The sequence below is a fragment of the Gymnogyps californianus genome, chromosome 4 (assembly GCF_018139145.2).
Source record: "Gymnogyps californianus isolate 813 chromosome 4, ASM1813914v2, whole genome shotgun sequence".
In the NCBI taxonomy this organism is placed as follows: domain Eukaryota; kingdom Metazoa; phylum Chordata; class Aves; order Accipitriformes; family Cathartidae; genus Gymnogyps; species Gymnogyps californianus.
In genome coordinates this window covers 6,176,199-6,196,014 of record NC_059474.1, presented here as the reverse complement: position 1 = coordinate 6,196,014, position 19,816 = coordinate 6,176,199, and the positions used below count along the sequence as shown (strand labels likewise).

The following is a 19,816-nucleotide window of genomic DNA, read 5'->3' as shown; positions in this document are numbered from 1 at the left end:
GGCTTTAGGGCAGAGTAAATCACTTTGTTGTGTACTGGGCAGCTGAGCTCCAAATATCTGTTATCCATTCCCTGTGCTGAAACAAGTATTTGTCTAGGTGTTACTAGCGTTGATCCATTTCAGTATCTGTAAACCCTAGAACTGCTTAACAGCCAATACAAAACATGCAGTGTACTGTATGTAATTAAATTACAAGCTACTGTAAAGATAACTAAACAACAGAGACAGTAAGCTGATGGCAAATGTCCTTTCCAAGATTTGCAGCATTTTGACCATGTCTGTGAGTGTGACAGATGAAAGCTGGTGATAAACGTGAGCCCAGAGTGACTCTGAGAAACTTTCCTGGCTTTGTTCAAGGCAGAGCATCACTTGTGAGGTCTGGGGCTGAGAGCCCTGATATCATACAAGCCACAAGATCTTGTTCTGTAGCTTCCCACGTGTCTTGTAACGGAAGTTGCCATGCTCCCAAACATCCTTATAGTACGAGTGAGAGGACACATGTCAGCGCTTTATCAGAGCTTTATCAGTGCTAACTACATCAAGTGTCAGCAAGAAAGCCACCGAGCTGCAGTTATAGGAAGTCTTTTGTTTTTTTAATTGAACAAGACATTGAACTAAGATGACTGTCTTTGAAGATGTGCCGTTTCGATAAACATGTAAGACCACTTGTCTAAGCAATAGCCCTCGACAAAAATCATGATGCTGCATCATACTAACCACTAACTCAGCTCTGGCACCCGTCAGCAATTCCCTTTCTCCACAGGTTTACCACTTCACATGAAAAAGTTTGGCTGCATTTCCTAAAAAAGCACAACTTCTAGCTATCCAAATATTTTAAAACAATTAGTCTTTTGCTGATGACTTTTTGTCCACTAAACATCATTAGAAGTTTATTTCCAGGAGAATAATAAGTTATATTTTTTAGTTTCACCAAGAAAGCAGCAAAGATCTGTACTCAAAAATCCATAGGTCTCTCCAGCAAGTTTCCCAAGCCTGTCACCTCTTTATGGCCATGAACACTGCGCACGTTTCCAGCAACAGAAATGAAAAGAACCGCTTGTGCCATCAGGAACCATAATACATCTATGTAGTTAAAGAGCAGTCACATCTATTCTCCTCTTGCAAAACACAGGCTCCACTCCCCTTGATAGCCCTAATAAGCCTTCTCTGCCTCAATTGCAATTAGAATTTATCTTCCTTTGAAGTACAATTCTGGACACTCACTTCTTATTCATTATGAGCTTTTCCAGGACCATTTAAGACACTAATATCTCTCTCTCTACCCGCAGGCAGCACAGGATCACATTTCCTTCCCCTGCAGAGGAATCGAGATGGCAGCTGATAACCTGTCACGGGATCTCTTAGTACACAGTATTCTCAGTTTTAAACTGGTCACCTCCAACCTTCAACAAAATTGTTATCAATCCCCACATCTTGTATTTCATTTAGTACAGTTTAATTCCATTTCTATTATAGAAAACCTGTATGATGAACTGGATAATGCCCCAGTCTTCCTCTACAGGAATGGTATCTCCAGCTATCAAAGCATCTGGTGGTCCTACATCTGTCTCAGTAGTACACAAAAATAAGAATCAGCTACAGGACACAAGGAACTCTACTAGAATACTCTTCCAGACAACTAAAATTATACCACCTTACCTGCAAGGAAATAGATATTCCCCAGATCAGTCACCTCAATAACAAGTCCACTGATTTACACTCTGCCTGCTTGAACAGAGTGGCAATTTGGGGCTTTACATCTGGTCACAACATATTACAGCTGGAAAGTAATTTTACAGCATTAATAGAAATTTTTAAAAATTTATTCTTCACTTTGTTGAGTAAAACTTTGCTTTAGAAAATTTTGCACACACTCAAAGGCTTAAGAGAACCAACTTGTTATTCTCTGTATATGGAAGTCTGACCCCACTGCACAGCATTTGCTTGTGCAAGCAGCCTGTACGTTGCACAAAGACTCTTCCAAATGCTAAGCAAGAAAGATTGCTTCTGTTGCTGATGTGTCCCATGCCAGACATTTTAAGATGCACAAATACATTAAAAGTTAAGATTAACACTAGTGAGCTAGACAAAGGCATTCATTTTTAAGCAGAATCCAGAGAGAAAGCCATTTTCTCAGAACGTTTGTGTAGTTTGAAACGCATCTCCTTTTTGTTTTTCAGTGACTGTTAGCCGAGTCAGAACAGATTTATACAGATTTAATAGAAATTCATAATATTCAGCACTGTATTCAACAGCTGCTAGAATAACCTTTTAAGTGAAAATACTCAAACAAGTCTGACTGACAGTCTCAAGTATTCCCCACGCATGCCCAAAACAAACATATCTCAGCTTTTATTTGGATGATATTTACAGGCAGTGAGTTAACTGAAAAATAACTAAAGTAGAAAGCGATGGACCAAACAAAAAACTCATTTTTATTCAGGCTAATAAAATGCTGCTGCAGGGGTGCTCTAAGCAGTGGGTGTGACTTTCCTAAAACTGATGTCACAAGATTTCTCTTGCAAAGAGACTGTTAAATTATTTACCCTCCCCTAACCTCTGGAAGGGTACATAAAAGAATCCAGAAATCACAATTCAAGCCCCTCAGAGGGCGTTTTGACCTCTTGTCTTGCCCTGACCCGCTTCAGCGTGGGTTTTGCAATTTCTTCTATACTGAAGTGTAAGAGGCCAAAGGATGAGAGTTGTTGAATTTCGTCCCGCATCCCCAAAGCGACCCAAGACAGCTTTTGGCTCTTCTCTGGCTTGGCTAGGTACAGAGGTTGCCTTATCCAATGTGCAGGGAAGTGCAGGCACTCAGTACTTTAAAGTGATTCCCAGGTGCCTGGATACTTCATAGCAGAACTTAGTATTTCTTTCGGGGAACCAAAGCACTGAAAATTTGAAAATGTTTATGATGCTGATAAAGGGAAGAAAAAAAAAAAGAAAAAGATACGTTCATACTGTACATTAAATCCTGTTACTAGTGGAGCTTTGGAAATTTCAAAATCCTTTCCCAACTCACTGCTCTAAGCATCAGTCTGTCCCCTCCAAAGGGCAAAAAAGGAACAATCTGCTAAAGACACCTATGGGTTCACTTTGCCCACAATGCAATTAGTTTTCAGCTGACTTCAGTATAAACCTTCTTTGCATCTCCACATTTCTCTGGAGGAAAAAACATAATACTAGGCTATTCCACAAAAACATGCCACTTCTATGTCCAAAAAAGATCACACAGATGTCTAAATCTGTAAAAAATTTTATGTGGCTATCACAATTAAAAAAATGGCAAGAATTTAATATATATACAATGCAACTCAAAGATACTGAGAGCCTTTAGAGGGATAAGGATGTTGACCGATTTTGTGACATGACATAACCCAATTATTTCATTTTTCCAGGATACAGTGGTATGTTTACTATGACTGCTATAAATGTCAGCCTTGTGGACTGAAACTCATTTTGTCCCATGATCCCCAATCTCTCAAATAAGGAAATAACATGCTTACTTAGGGATTAGTCTGCAACAGCCAAATCATGAGCCAATGCAGTTACTTTTATCGAGTACATCCCAGTGTAGCCTCTGCCCAGAGCACTGAAACCGCCCCATCAGGCTGAACTCCCTGCAGCGCTCCTGACAGTGCAAAGAAAAATCGTGCCACAGTCATGAATGTATGTTTAAGCTGTTACTCTCACATAATCACCACCAAGTATCCCACTTATTCTCCCCTTTCTCATCAACCATCAGCTACCAGCTTTTTCACAGGAGTATCTCTACCATTTATCCACTCCACAGTAGGCTTTTTTTCTGTCTCCATCTCTTCTCCAGCCTCCCACTGTCCCATCAGTCATGCCAGCCACTACTGGCCAGTCATTTTAATACACCGGCAAGTTCACACTTTCATTTCTCTCATATAATAGAGCCTCATAAAAGAAAGAGACAGAAGCCCATTAAGTAATTTCGTATAAAGCTACACAGGTAAGAGAACACATCACCCTCATTAGTAAACAACAACAGTCTCATAATGATGTGCTATGAACCTTTTCTACTGCTTGAGAGGCAGTTCTGTCTTTTCATTATGATTAAGCATCATTATTTTAACAGGCTGATTCTCCCAAACGTATTCTCTTCTACGTACAGACGATGTATTCATTACAAAGCTAAATTTTAAAGAGTACATTGAAGTGTTTTCATTAAAAGTAAGCTCCATTTTAGAAAAGTTGGGATTCAATGACTTTACCCTGAACTTCAACAGGCAATCTTTATGTGCAAGTAACAAGAAATCTTGGAGTTGTAAACATACAGCTTTTATAGAAAAGGGCTTTTCATTTTAACACAATGGATCAGGAAACAAAGTTTTTAAATTCTTATGCAGAATACTGAAATGCAGAGTCATACCTCTGCAGCATTGGTACCCTGACCATGATTGTTTATGTTAGAGCTTAGAGCCAAGGAATGAATTTTACCATTTTAGTTACCCAGACACACAATTAGTAGTTCAGCAGCCTTTCCTTTCTAATTGATCTGTTCACATGACAAATGATGAACATCTCACTTGTCAGTGTCTTAAGCAGTAGTTTCAAGATCTGAAGTGTTTGACAGAGCTGCTGGAACATTTGAAATTTTACTACCTCACTTTCCTAATTAATACATGAGCTCCAGACAGCCAAGTTGACATTTTACAGTTAGGCAAAGGAAGTAACTACAGTTCTATTAAACATTGAAAGTTTGAAGATCTAATGTCTTTTCTTAAAAGGCACTTGGAAATTAAATTGATGCTTTCGCACCAGGACCTGGAACTACAGTTCACTGCACTCTCACCCAAGATAGTTAAAAAAAAAAAAAACCTCATCAAAACAATTAAGACACAGCAGCACACACTTCCCTCACTCTGAAAGAACACAAATCTTTAACACTTCAAGTGTAACGCAGAAAGAGTTTCTCAGCTGCCGTTTCTTGCAAGAAGATGTAGGTTAACAGCTTACATAATGATACTGTTTACGATGAAGATAATATTGTGGTTGCAAGCACAGAGACCTTTTTTACCTCAAAAATGTTGGAAGAGGAAGAAAAAGCCTCAATAGTTAGTTTGAGAGAGTAAGACTTAACATGCCACATGACCAAATCAGAGAGGAAATACTGTAGAGTGGGGAGATGACAGACTCTGAGACCTTAATGAATTTAATATTTTGACCCAAGACAGAATTGTCCCAATAATTTTAATGAGGCCAATTACTCACTCAAGTAGTGTCTAGATTCACTGCATGAAGTCTTTCAGCTGATACTGACAGCAGATTAAACATTTAAATATTTAAGTGTTTAAAATAAATATTTAAATGTTTAAGCTAGTTTATTTGGAGTATTCACCACTTTTGTTTCTTGTTAAATTCTGTCTTATCTTAACAGCATTTGTTTATATGACAGTAAATCTAAGAAGGCCTATATTCATAACGCTTAACGACTTCAAAAAGGCCAGAATGAAGTTTCACTTCCAAAATTAGTTCTCTCATAGGCTCTGCATCCTAACTGCCAAAATCCATCAGTGTCTTTGGCCACAGTTGTAGAAATGAAACAATTTGAAAGCCCATCTGAAAACTTCCTATATGCATAACAAATGCTCTTTAGAAGTGTATTTTTATGACTCCCACAACCTACTAACTTGTAGCCACAAAAGGGAATTAAATATTGCATGGACAAACTACAATGTTTGTTGTCTAAGCACCAGTTTCTACAGTCATACCACATTGGAAAAAGATCAAAACTCTGGACAGACCAGTTGAGTGACAAAATCTAGGTATGCAAAAACACTTCTATAGTATTAAATGCTTGCATTCTCAAAATCTTTAAAAACCTGGGCTCACGTCTTAATTTATAGTGAAAAATGAAGTTTACATTTGCACACATTTCAAACGTGTGTTTTATAACCGGTGATTCTATTTTCACTGTGGTCATCAGAAACTATTTGCAGCAACAGATAACAGACCAATATTTTAAGTATCTAGTATTGAAAACATTTGTGAAGGACCACAGTTTATAACTGACACCCTCCTCTTTACAGAGCTCTCTACAGTTCTCTTTACAGTTTTGGTATTCTTTTCAATTCTGCTCTAGAACATGGGGGGGGGAGGTCGTCTTCTTTCCTACAGCGTTTTTTCTTAAACACAAAAATACACCTGAACAAGTCTCAAAAAGTTGCATCCGTAAACAAAATTCTGTCTCAGAAACAAAGGAACATGAGTTAACATTCACACTACTTTTACAATCCGAGATACTTATTACTAGCTCTTACACTTACACTAGCACAGCAACAGACCAAATCTTTCCTTAGACTTCTCTATACCAAAACAGGTCATGTAAACAGACAGCAGCAAAGACCCACAAGCAAGAAGCTCATACAGTCTGAATACCCCTGAATTCAACTTTCATTCTCCAATGCTCATCATGCAAAAGCACGATATAGGACTGGTCATCAAATCCATGACAGTGAAGGACCGTGCACTTCACCATCACCACAAACAACCTCTTAGTTGGTATATTTATTCCTCCTAATTCTAGGAGAGAATGACTCATGGATCTCACTTCTTCAGTGCAGAAAAAAAAGCAAAAAAACTTTCTTCTAATTTCTAGCCTAAGTTTATTCAAACTGATGGTGGAAATAGCACCAAACGAAATTTAACTCTCTAGATTTCCTTCTTACAGTTCATCAGCAAGAAGTGACACAACCCTTTACCACTCAGTACTTCAGGGTGACCTTCCGCGCCTGATTTCATTGCTAACACATTCTATTTCATAGGCAGCCTGCTTATCTAGCATAAAAAAAATCCAATCTTTTGTTCATTTATTAAGTCACAAGGACTTTTGCTTTTCTTGAGGGGAAAAAAAAAAGCCAGTACTTGCCAAAACATACTCTAGTAATACAAAGCAGATGATCCTTTCATTTGCTTCAAATTACAAGTAACTTGTTTTCAATCAGCAATGACATACGATTCCCAAACTCAGTTACATCATCTAGTTTGATAGTTATCACATACGTCAATCGCAAGACCAAAATGCTGACACACTCTAGTTTGAAATGGCAACATGATGTAAGCACTCCAAAAAAAAGTTTGAGAATAGCTACCAAACTTTATTCATACTAAGTTTGCTGCATTATTTAACATCTATCAAATATGGAGGAAGTTGCATTCATTTTATCACAGAAAATTCTGTTTTTACAGATTTAGTCAGGAAAGAGATTAAGCCTTACCTCTGGTTTACTGAGACTGGATGACACAAGAGAACCTGATCCCACATCCAGATCCCACTGTTTTCTCCCACTGTTTTCTGGATCCAGTGCAGCAATTCGTCCATCCAAAGTGCTGATAATTACTAGAGATCTGCAAGTTGGAAGCATTCAGTCAAAACTACAGCCGTATGGAGTTTATCTATTAGCTGCTTTCTATATTTAATACAGTGCAACTCTAGCTTTAAAGTCAGGTCTATATATTCTGCAAAACAGCAATTTAACTTGGTAGCTCTACCTAGACCAACAAGAGAGAACAGAAAAGTTGAAGTCTCTGGCTGGATGTCAAACTAATTTACATGCTGTAAGACACTTTTCAGAGTTCCGTTTCAGGGGAAGATAGTTGACTTTTTGCTCCTACAGGTAGGTGTTACCACTACAACACTGAATGAGATCACCTTCTTTTGAGATACTTATATGAACAGTATAGATCCTATTTTTTCCAGTCCCTTCCACACTGATGTTTAATACGTCCTTTCAAAACAACTTAAACCTGAAACTATTAACCCAGCAAATCAGTATGTAAGAAATGTTAAGTCGCAACTAAGTTTTCAACACCTCTGGATGAAATCCTGGAGATTTGACAAGTCTTAGAATAAAACAAGTCTCACCTAAGGCATACGCAAGACACCAGAAACAACCTCCAACGCCTGCAGACAACAAAGCAAGCAAACTGCCTTATACAGCTTAGGCTTTAAGTAGCCTGTGTATCTGGGGATACATGGTAATGGCAGGCTAGCTGTTGATTTCTACAGCACCTGAAGCTCATCAATTTTAGTAAATCTTGTTTCTTACACAGCAGAACAATTAGAATAAGCATTTCTGGTTGGGCTAGAATTCAAGCGTTAAAATAAAAAAACAAGCCAAAAAAAAACCAAACCAAAAAACTAAACAACACATCAGAGACAAAACACTGACAAGTCATTTTTGAAGGGCCTTTTTTGCCTTGAAGATTGTTTCACTCTGACCTGAAAAAGCTGGGCTGTGTTGGCAGTTTTGGCTTGCAGCAGGCTCACCAATCTTCAAAGGCTGTGGGAGTAGAGCTTGATCACTTTAAAGACTGCTTGCACTGAGGGGGGCTGGATCTAGTGACCCAGAAGGACCTTTATAGACATTGGTTTCAATGAGAATAAGGAACTGTGCAAATAAACCCGATTGGTAAATTAACTATTTTTGGGTGGGAGTGAAAGGGCAGGAGGGAGGTAATGCACACACAGACATGTATATGAATTACTTTAAAAAAATAAGGGTCCCTAAGTTATTGTGTAGAACTGAAGCCAAATATATTCATTTGTCCAAAGCTACCAGTGTAGTAACCTAAAGTTTAGAGAGGAAATGATGGGGGCTATCGTTTTTCTCTAAAGAGGGAAAAACTAAAATCATGATCTTAAAAACATGTTCAAGGATAGCGGCTTGTTACATCACTTATAACAAAGGTCATGTAAAACATTGCAGTTTTACATGTAAAAGTAACGCACACATTTTATAGGACCTTATACTGTACTATATAGCACAATATCATTAATAAATAGAAAATTAAACACATCTTTAACCTGTACCAAAAATAACGTAGCAGCTCCTACTTCTGAAGGTAGCCAAGCATCACATTCCTCCAAAAGCTTAGTTTAAGAAACTGTTAGAAAAATACCAATTGTGCAAATATTTGAACGGTAGAATACATGAGTTTTTATAAGCTGAGTACATACAATTATTCCAACTGTACAGAAACCAAGACCGGGTTAATAATAAACCAGATTGCAGGAGACTGACTGTTCTCAAGTACCGTAAACAAGTGCTCGCACACTAAAGGCCCTGGACACACATTTAACAGAATCTGTTTGCTTTATGGTAAAACAATTTATCTGAAGCTCTCTAGCATTGCATAAAAATATTATTCCAAGTGGGTCTATTTAAATTTTATGTTGATGCAGCTGACAACTAGGTTATAAAAAAGGTAGAATTGTAGCTAGAACAGAGGGAATTTTGGCAGTAACACCGTAGAGAAGAAAAATCCTAAAATTGCACTGTGAAATGTTTCCTTCCCATCTACTCCCATTGTTTTCCTTTATCTAATTCTTCCCGCTTGACTTCTCCCTCAAGTAACAAATGTTTTATGCCTTTGTATCTTACCTTTCCATGTATCTTTCCCCACCAGATGCAAATCTGAACCTTCCCCAAGAGTTCTCATTACTTAAGCCTCACCACTGCCACCCAAGACAGCAGTTTTGGAATCTGTACCTGCATCATAACCTCCAGTCACCCAAATCATGGTGTAACCGCACTTACGTTTTAAGTTTGGCTAATTAGGAAAGGGGGGGGTGAGGGGTGGGGGGTGGAAATTCATGCCTTCAGAGTGAACCTTTGTACCAATAGCACACACTCTGACAAACTGGCTTAACCCACCGCTTCTGCATACCCTAATAATCCTGACTTTTCTTGGGTGCAATAGTACTCTTTTATTAGTCCCTGTGGCCACCAGCTCTATAAAGGACTGTTTCACAAACTCCACCTACTGAGCAAACACTTTGAGAGACACAGGAACAGGACCAGCTGGCTACACCTAAATCTTGCATGTGGCTACCTTTAGAACTGGAACTAGGTGCAAGAAAAGCATTCATTTATCTCTCCTTTTTTAATCGGTGACTCGTTTTGAACTGAATAATCATGTTTCTGGTCCCATCTTCATCTTGCTCTTCAACAATAAACCTGCGTGTCAGAAAAAAACCTGCTAAAAATCCTTACTCTTGTAATAAAATCCTTCATTACTTATTTATTTTTCTGTAAAATCTTAATACCTGTTCTCCCCATCTCTGACCGACTCCAGTGAGTTAAAATCCTGTCACTTGAACTCTAATATAAGACCTGTAATTTGTCTACAAATGTGCCCTAGACCCATGCTAGTGTTATACTTTCTCACTATCACATTTTCCTTTTTTCAAGTTTCCCCCCTTTCCCTGTGAGATTCCACTGCTTGCAGCTTTGCATACTGAGAGCATGAAGTGGTGACAAGAGATCTTCCCATCTTTCAGGTAGTCTAATCAAGCACTAGATTAACACATTCTGATAAAAGCAATTTAGGCAACTACTTCAACAAACTATTTCAGAGCTTAAAAACAGGAAGGCAACTTGCTTTTTGTCACCCACAGTGCTATTATAAGTTTACTGTAGCGTATTATGCCCAATTCTTACAGCAAATTCTTACAAACACCAGCAGAATATGGCCACGATTAAAGAATAAAGAGCCATCCTTTTAGCCATCTCTTTGCAAGCCTTTGCTGGCTGAAGAGGTTAGGACTGTACCTGCAATCCCATTACATTAAACCGAAATTGCGATATTCTGGATGCATCTTTGGGACACCTAATCGACAAGTTGCAAGGAAACGGAATTCCCGTGTTAGCTCCTATTTTGGTTAAGCCTGATAAACTCTTGTTATTCTCTGCAAAATGATACCTTATCACTGGCTTTATCAACACCACCTCCTGACTGGGGTAAAGCTTAAAGACTACCTTGACCAAAGAAGCCAGCTTCCAACAACACACAAGTTTTCTAAGAACACTACCAAACTAGCCTTCGATTCTGCATACCATCCCACACAAAACACAAAACATTACCCAACTTAAGGTCAAAGGTAAAAAGGTCAAAAGTCACAACTATAACGCCAAGGAAGCGAGGAGGACAAACAGCATCAAGGCTGCAAATTCCTGAAACAGCAAGACATTTGTTGAAAGTAAATCACAGGCTATACTGAGGAGTGAATCACATCACACAGATACTAGAGAAGGGAAAAAAAAACCCGCCAACACAAAACCAGAATTGCAACAGTCTCCACAAGCCTGGAGCAGAACAAAAAAAGATACAAAAAGGAATCACTCCAAACTGGGTAGTTACTTAAATCCCAGGATCCATCAACCAGGCACCTGAAAAACAAACCAGTAAAATGACAAAGACACTTACGAACTTCACCTTGCCTCTAGCTGCTGCTCCAGAACTTATCATGAACCAAGTGATGGAGGAGAAGAAAATCCCTTTTGGGCCCTTACAGATGGCCAGCAGAAGGACTAAAGCAAGGGGTCAGTACAACATAGCACATACAACGATATCTGTAATCACAGCAGCTGGCAGAGACTAAGCTAATACTATATAGACAAAGTGCAAATAAAATCTGACAGTATGAAAACACATCTGGACATACTTCCCCCTCCCCGACCATCTACAAACAGCCTTCACGGTTACATGAAAATGTTTTCTTGCCATTTCCTATCCTCTTTCTCTCACAGACATGAGCCTGTTACTGAAGTGCAGTTATAATGTTCCCCCTTGAAACTATGCAAAATATCTACTACGGACTTCCACATACATTGACAAAAGGCCAGTCCTGGGCCTTAAAACCATTGTTTATATCCCATCACGAACACAGCCCACTTTTTGAGATCAGGTGGCCTGAGCACACCTCTGTTCTACTTTACAGAAGCGAAGGTATCTGATTTACCTACAAACATAAGAAAAGGGCTAAGATCGCAAGGGAAAATGTAAACAGAATAGCAGAGGAACACTTATTTAGCTCATCTACACCCTTTCACTGTGCAAAAACTTTGTATTTATTCAAATAAGTTGTTTTTGTTAGAAAAACAAAGCAGAACTTACGATCATTTTGGTACAACATTTACCACTATTCCTGTTTCAGTTTAAAAAAAACAAAACAACACCCTAATACCCTCAAAAGCCATTTGGGACATTGCAAATACGGCTGTTTGTCAAACTTGAACTCTAAACAGCTATTCCAATTTCAAAACCTGCATGTTGGTACGTAAAGAGCACAGTAATTCATTAACGTTCACATTTTCTTCTAGGAGACTAAAAAATCCTCAAAACCAAGATGATTACATTCATTTGCCTACAGCAAAAACAGCTGGGGTTAGGGTTTTGTTGGGTTTTTTTCAGATTATACTGACCTGTTATATTACATGGATATTTTACTGCTGAAGAACAATTAGCTGAGGTGAGTAGGGATCTCACAAATACAGATGAAAAAAGTGAAGAAATGCAGGCAAATACTATGGCCAGCCAGCCATTCTATTTTTATTTGATGACAGCAAATCTATTCCTATGCACTAATCAATCAGAGAACAGCTACATTTAATCTCAGGCTAAAATTACTAAATTGAACATCTTTAGTGTATTTTACTTAGCTCTAGTAGTCAAACAGAAAATTCATTTTTAAATCTTTTCAGGGCTAAATAAATGAAGGTGTTACTGAAAATTGAATACAGCAGAACTGTAATAAACTATGTAGGATTTTGATGACCTGATACACAAAAGAATGATCCTGTTGCTAACAGCTGAACGGATTTTCCTCAAAGAAAAGAAGATGCCAAGTTATCAGCCAGTTTCTTGCTCTAAGTGAATGCTCGGGTATACTGACAAAAAGCTTTGGGCTTTTCATTTTTAGAACAGGTTCTCAAATATAGTAGGCATTTAGTCATGCTCTTCCTTTCAACTCTGGCTGTGGCTTATCACCTCATCTTTCTCAGCCAATTCAGAAACAGACTGGAAACAGCTCACTAGCATTTCTGCACTTGAGTCATTCATTAAAATCTTCCTTTTGCCAGAGCTTCTTGCCACATGCGGTTATTAAGTATTTTAATTCCCCTTGTTATATTCCGAAACTTGTTCGGCAATTTGTCTTGCATGTTTGGCTTCCCTTCAAGCATACACCAGTGTCTGTGTTTAAGAGACAATTAAGCAAACAGGAGAACTGCATTTTCTTTAAAAGAAAAAGATGACAGAAAGGGATGCGATGCTCTGAACAACTGTGAGTTGCAGGTGTTGGAAAGAGTTTAGAGTACAGATGCAGTGCTTTTGGGTCTCCTTCCCACAGGTACAGCACTGCCACCCGGTAACAAGTCAAGGAAGGGATCGAGACTTGGTATTACCAGGGTAAGCAGACTAGCCAGATGTCACATAGCATGACATCCGGCAGCTTATTTTCCTCAGAATTAAGGCACTGTTTCTTCTTACTAACAACCATAGAAAAGAACAAGTACCTTAGCGATAGTGAGGTCGTGAAGTACCCTTTCCTTACTGCCACAGCCTCTCCCTCGCCCCTCGGTCCAGCCTGTCCATCACTGCAGCACGACTTCCAGCCCCATCACAGGACTCATCTCTTCCACCTCTTCGCCCTGCACCTCTTCTCCCACCTTCAGATACTTCCCTGCGTGTCCCTACAGTCCAACCCCACGAACTACCTTGCAGGACCCTTGTTTCCCCGTGCACCCCCTTCCCAAAGCACTGCTCCCTCTACAAACAACCTACAGCCAAACCCTCCTGCTTCTCTTTTCCGCTCTTCCCACTCCAACCCTTCTGACCCTACCAAGTGCTGTTCCCCTGCAGCGCACCCCTCCAAGCCCACTCCTGCACGACCCCTTCCCCACACACGACCCCCGGCACCGTGCAGCTCCTTTCCCACGCACCGCCCCCCCTCTCCAGCACCCCCAGCTACTGATTCCCAGCCTGGACACAGCCCCCCCCCTCTCCAGCACCCCGAAGCACCAACCCTGGACACTGCCCCCTCTCCCCTTAGGCACCGGCCCCCGCCAAGCACCCCCAAACCGGGCGCTAACCTCGTCCCCAGCATCTCCACGCACTGACCCCCCCGCCCAGACGGCCGACCCCCCCTCAGCAGCCCCAGGCACTGATCCTCCACCCGGATAACCGACCCCCGCCTCAGCAGCCCCAGGCACTGACCCTCCACCCGGATAACCGACCCCCGCCTGAGCAGGCCCAGGCACTGACCCTCGTCCCAGTCACCGACATTCCCCCCCCCCCCCCCCGCCCACCTGCCGCCGGTCCGGGCCTCTTCGCTCTCCTCAGGCTCCTGCTCGCCAGGCGCCGCGGGGGCCACGCCGGCCTCATCGTCCTCCACCGTCACGTCAGCGGCACCGGCCGGCAGAGCGGCGGGAGCGGCGGCCGCCCCCAACCCGAAAGCGGCCTCCACAGTCGCGGCATCGCCCGGCGGCGGCTCCGGGCCGCCCGCCGCCACCCCCAACAGCACCAGCAACGTGAAGGCGGCCAGAGCGCTGCGGCACCGCGGCCCCCGCATGGAGGGGCCCCGCCTCGCCCGCCGCCACCAGCCGCTAGGACATGAACGCTGCCGCCGCTGCCAACGCCGCCGCCACAGAATGGGCGCCCGCCGCAGCCCTCCCCGCGGCGCCCCGCCCCGCGCCCCGCCCGCCCGCCACGTACCGGCACTCCGCGCGCAACCGCCCCTGACACCGCCGCCCGCCCCTTCGCGGCGGGGAGGGAGCCCATTGGGCCGGCGCCACGCCGCTCCGCCCGCCGCTTCCTCTTGATTGGCGCGACCGGCGGCGAGGGCGGGAAAGAGCGGTGTTTGTCAACAGAGCCGCCGGGCCAATTGGAGTCACGCCGCTCTCTCCCCTCCCTCTACCGCTGCCCCGACCAATCCAAAGCGCATGATTCACCGACCTGCTCTGGGATTGGCGGAGCCGGCGCGCCACACGTGCTGCTGACTGGAGCGCCGGGCGGTGCGGCCCCGCCCCTGCCCGGCCGGCCCTCCGCCGGGCTGGAGACGTGGCTGTTCCTCCGTGTCGGCAGGGCGGGGCTAGCGGCGCGCACCACCCGGCGCGCGGGACGGGGGGGGGACGACGGGTAAAGGGCCCCTCCGGAGCGGAATGGGCTCGTCGGGCGGGAACGGTGGAGGGCCCCCCTCCCCGGCCTGAGGGAACGGCCGGCCGAGGCGACGACAGGCATACATACCCCTATACCCACACCAACACATATAGGCTCCGCTGAAGTGGCCGTAGCGGTCATCCCCCTCCCGAGGTCGGCGCTTTATATTGCCTCGGGCACCTTGTCCAGCCGGGGGCCTTGTCTCCTTCGGGAAAGGGCATGGCGGGATCAAGTGCTCCTCTCAGGAGCTCATTCCCCAGTTAATGGCTGCCCCGGCTGGCCTGGCTCCAGCGGACGAGCTTGGCTGGGTAGGTACGTATGTGACACAGCAAGGTGACTGGTAGGCCCAAGAATGGCTGCCCCAGCATGTTGGCCAAGCGGTGCAGCAGCCTCTGAAGCCATCCGCGGTACATTCAGCTCAGGTTTCCTCCATGTATTCACAGATTTTGATTTCCTTTAACAAGCAGGTAACACCTCTGCATCCTTCAGGGGCCATTTTTCCCCCCTTCCGGCAGTTATCGTAATCTCCTTTGCTCTGGGGGGCAGGAAGGGCTGCTGCTTCAGTTCCCATCACCGAGGCTGGCTGTTGCCCACATCAACGGCAGGCCTACGGCCTGCGATGCATCATGCTGTCACTTGCGCTGCTACCATGAGTCTTCCTGTGTCAGTATTCATCCCTGCAGAGGTAGGTATGTAGTTTATCAAGCCACACCTTTATCTTCTTTGTAACAAACCAAATCAGTTACAAACTCTTTAATTCTTGTTGTAAGGCATCTCCGGCCCTTAAGTTACAGTTTTCTGTCCCTCCCCTTTTCCAGTTTTTTCAGCATTGCATTTCAGAATACGGAGATCAGAGTGCTGTGTTCATCTATATCCAGGGGTAGAAGAGGCTCTAGTATATCCTTAAGTGTGCCTCCCCTTTGCATAGGGGCAAAGGCTGACTGTAGGCCATTAGAGAGCATGCAGCACGATGCTTTTCTTCCTCTGTGTACATGTGCATACCTGAGATGTGTGGCTTTGCATCTGACTGTCTTATGAGGCAGTCTCTTTATCCAGACCCAGTTTACCATGTTTTGAACAACGGCCCTTGTCATCCTGATTGTACCACCCTGCTGATGCATAAGTCATCTGCAAATTGTATTAGGAGTGATTTTATATTTACTTCCAAATGACTAATGAAAATATTGATTATGTACATGTGTAGTATAGCATACATGATCCTGGAGGGACCCCATTAGAAGTAGCCTTATTCAGTAATGATTTATAACCAGTTCTAAAAAAAAAAAAATCTCTGTAGCCAGTGTTTAATATAGTCTTAACTGATGCTTTATTACCCTGTTTTTTTAATTAAAATATTGTGCAGTTCTAAGTAAAAAAACCTTTAAAAAGTTTATTACACCTTCCAGAGGAAATTGAATTATTTGTTCTCTTCTTGAAGCATGAAATGAGATTTCTTTTAGACCTCTGACTGGCATTACTAATTCTTTAGTAATACAACTGTCCTTTCTGAAGACAGATACCAACATGACACTTTTTTAGCTTTCTAGAATTGCCCTAGTGTATCAAGGTTTACCAAAGATGAACATCAACACACAAGGGGTCTCTGCGGCCAGCTGTTTCAGAGCTACTGGGCCACAGTTATCCCTAGAAGAAGAGAGCTTCATTGGTTACTAATGGACTGAAATTTATCACATCGCTGTTAAGTAATGCACCGACATATCTTCCTGCTTCTTTACAAACATAGATCATAAATGTTCCATGAACACTTCTGCATCATTATTGACATTTTAATCATGTCCATCTAGTAATGGGCCTGTACCATTACTAGGGTTTTCTGGGATTTAGCCTTGCCAGCTATGGATTTCCTTTGATGTGCTTCACTTCCAATAACTACTTTGCTTCTCATAACTTCTCATTTTTACCAACACTTTTTTATTTCCCGCTTTCCCCATTTCGGCTATTTATTTTTCATTTTTAATCACGCTCTCCAGTCCACTAATAAAACAGGAATTGTCACCGTATTCTCTCTCTTGATTTTGAAATTGTGGCTCTCTGATTGCCCTTTTTAAAGATTGTGGCTCTTTGATCGCTGTTTTTAAAGAGCTTGTAATAGTCATTTTTAGACTTCTACCTAATTTTTTTTTTCCTGCTTGCACTCTTATTTTCTGATGAGTTGGAAATACAGCTCTTTGAAAGCACCAGATGTACGCAAAGTCAAGTCATGAACACTGCTCCCCAGACAACCACTGAATTGCAATCCAGAGTTTTTTGGGTTTTTTTAACTTACTTCATTATAACGAAGTCCGAAAGAGTTTACCTTGTGCCGCACGGCAAACGGCTCATGTCATTTTTAGTAACTTAAATGACACTTTATTATTGTACCCATATGGTCTTGTGCTAATATTTTCTTTATTTAGATAACTCCTCTCTCTCGAGTGTCTACCCGTTCATATGTTTATAAAGAGTAATCAAATTCCTTCTGTTTTGCTAGGCAAACCAAGCCAAAGGCTTTTATTCTTCCCTTACACTTTTGGCTCTCTGCTCCCCCGTTCATCTCACTAGCCCTCCCCTGCACCTGTTCCCATTTAAATTAATCTTTCTTGCATAGCAATGTTTTGAACAGTCATGTTGAAGGGTAACTCTAATATATTTAAATTTTAAACTCCATTATATTTATAGACTATGCAGAAAAACTAGTTCTGTGCCGTGCTGCTTACAGTAACTTATCTCTTGTCCCATTAGTTATTCAGGGGGCTTGGAGACACATACGCAGTAACCACAGACCCCAGCAAGTTTCAGATATATTGAAATACTTCACAAGTAGACTTGCACTTCTACCTTTGTGCTGGTTCATGAAGGTTTATTACGCTTAAGGCAAAACAATAACAGCCTTGTGCAAGTGTCCCTATCACACCCATGAGTATTACCTCATTTTCTTGTATTTCCTCCCACCCCCCTGTCCCAGATCAGCTGTCTTCCAATTGCACCCCTTTATTTTAGGGGGGCTCTAACAGTTTTCACGAGAGTACACGTTGTCTTCTAGACTCCTCCTAGATTCCTTACCCCTGAGGCATAAGGAATAACAATCGTAATCTAAAAGCTTTTACTTTTCTGTTTTGGAAACATTTCTCCAGGGCATGGACAATGTTATTCACAAATCCCTAAGACAAACACTGCAATGCAGCTGTATAATTTTCTCTCTGTATTAAAAATTTGTGCCAACAAAACCAAACTTCCTGCTTTTTGCAAAGCATGACTCACATTCTCCATTCTGTTTTGACTGACTGACATAAGAGATCTATTTCAATCATATGACAATAACTTTAAATTTGACCAGCCGTTTATGTGGAAATCAAAGCCTGTTCTTGCAGGATGGATGGATGTTAATAGGAGTGGTGTTTTACGTAACTCCACTAAAGATCTGCCTGCTTTTCTTGAGTAACTTGCTCTCAGAGCAGCCCGGCGCGGCAGCGAAAGCCCAGCATGCCACCTCGTGGCTGCCCTGCACCAAGGGCCATTCGTAGTCCCCTGCAGAATGATCCTTTATAGCCTGCCTTTTCCCCCAGAGGAATTCAGACCATCAAAAAGCTGCACATGTTGTAACTGGTATACCAGCACCCCTGCTGATGTCTTTTCACGAGCAGGATAAAACCAAGCAATTTTTCATCCAACAGATCAAACCAGGGACAAGCAGTGAAGTAGGTGTTATTCAGAAGAAATGTCACTGAACTGGAGTTTGCAGGATAAAAAATTAGGTAGCAAGAATGTAATTGCTGGGACATGACAGGCTTGGAGAGCCACTGCCAACCAGAAAGAGAGTTTATCTGGAAAGATGAGTTAGAAATGCTCAATCTTCCACTTGGTTTCTCCAGTGTGTTGGTGAAGTTTTACCTTCGTAGGTCTTGTTGTTTTTTAGCTGTTTCATGCCTTACCAAATGAGAGAGACATACAGTTAATTGGATAAACACATCTGACACCCAGAGGCTGCTGTGCCTTCACTAGGATTTCACTCAGGTTAGCAGGCACTTTTGCAACAGGTTTAAGCTGGGCTAAGTCTGCTACAGAAGATGGTCCTACAGCCTTCCCACTCCTAACTGATTGATCGTGCTGCCTTCCTCAGGAGAGGTCACGGAAAACTGACCTTGATTTTGTTGGTTGCTTTACCTTTCAGAAAAAACAGCTCTCTGCCAACACATGGAAGTAGCAGGAACTCTTAGCAAGCGATGGACCGTAGGGTGGGAATGCTCCTTTTTGGGGACAGTGCTGTCTTAGACCAGAGCAGCTTAAGCCAGCTACAAAACTCCCCTTCAGAGAGATGTTACATGTTAAGTGTGGCTGAGGCAGTTCAACCTCACTCACCTGGCAAGAAGAAATTGCCTTTTTTTGCCTGTGTGGCAAGGTGAATCAGCACAGGGGCAGAGGAATGCCAGAGCCAGCATAAACTCTGTACCCAGGTTGAGAGTGGCTGGTGGGTGAAGGGAGTAAAGAGCAGGATCTTCCCTTTTTGTCAACAGCAAGCTGTTATCTCAGCTACCGTGTAATTTCCTAACATGTAATTTCAGCCTCAGATGCAGAATTCAGCACCCAGAATCCTGCAGCCACCCTTACCAGCCTGATGGCCCAAGCTACTCCGTTCATCAGCGTGGCGTTTCGCTGGGGTTAACACCTCACGGTTACGACCCTGTTCGACAAGCAAAATGTCTGTTCAAAGCAAGCAGGTTCAAACACCTCCCTCTGTACTGAAGCAGAGAGGATGGGAGTTGGCTCCCGGAGAGGCTTTGACACGGGACAAACACAGGCTTGTACAAAAGGACTTTGAGCCGTTTGCAAACAGAGCTGGTTGTCACTG

At 42.6% G+C, this 19,816-nt stretch overlaps 1 protein-coding gene across 1 annotated transcript in view; it reads right to left on the bottom strand.

Moving 5' to 3' along the window:
• EIF2AK3 (eukaryotic translation initiation factor 2 alpha kinase 3) overlaps positions 1–14,252 on the bottom strand; it is a 44,546-nt gene extending 30,294 nt beyond the window's left edge. Inside the window, exons 1-2 of the mRNA XM_050895535.1 lie at positions 14,118–14,252; positions 7,245–7,374 (exon numbers count right to left, since the gene is read on the bottom strand). The gene's annotated coding sequence lies outside the window, so the exon portion shown is untranslated. The remainder of the gene's footprint in view (positions 1–7,244; positions 7,375–14,117) is intronic.
• Between the last annotated feature and the right edge of the window lie 5,564 nt (positions 14,253–19,816).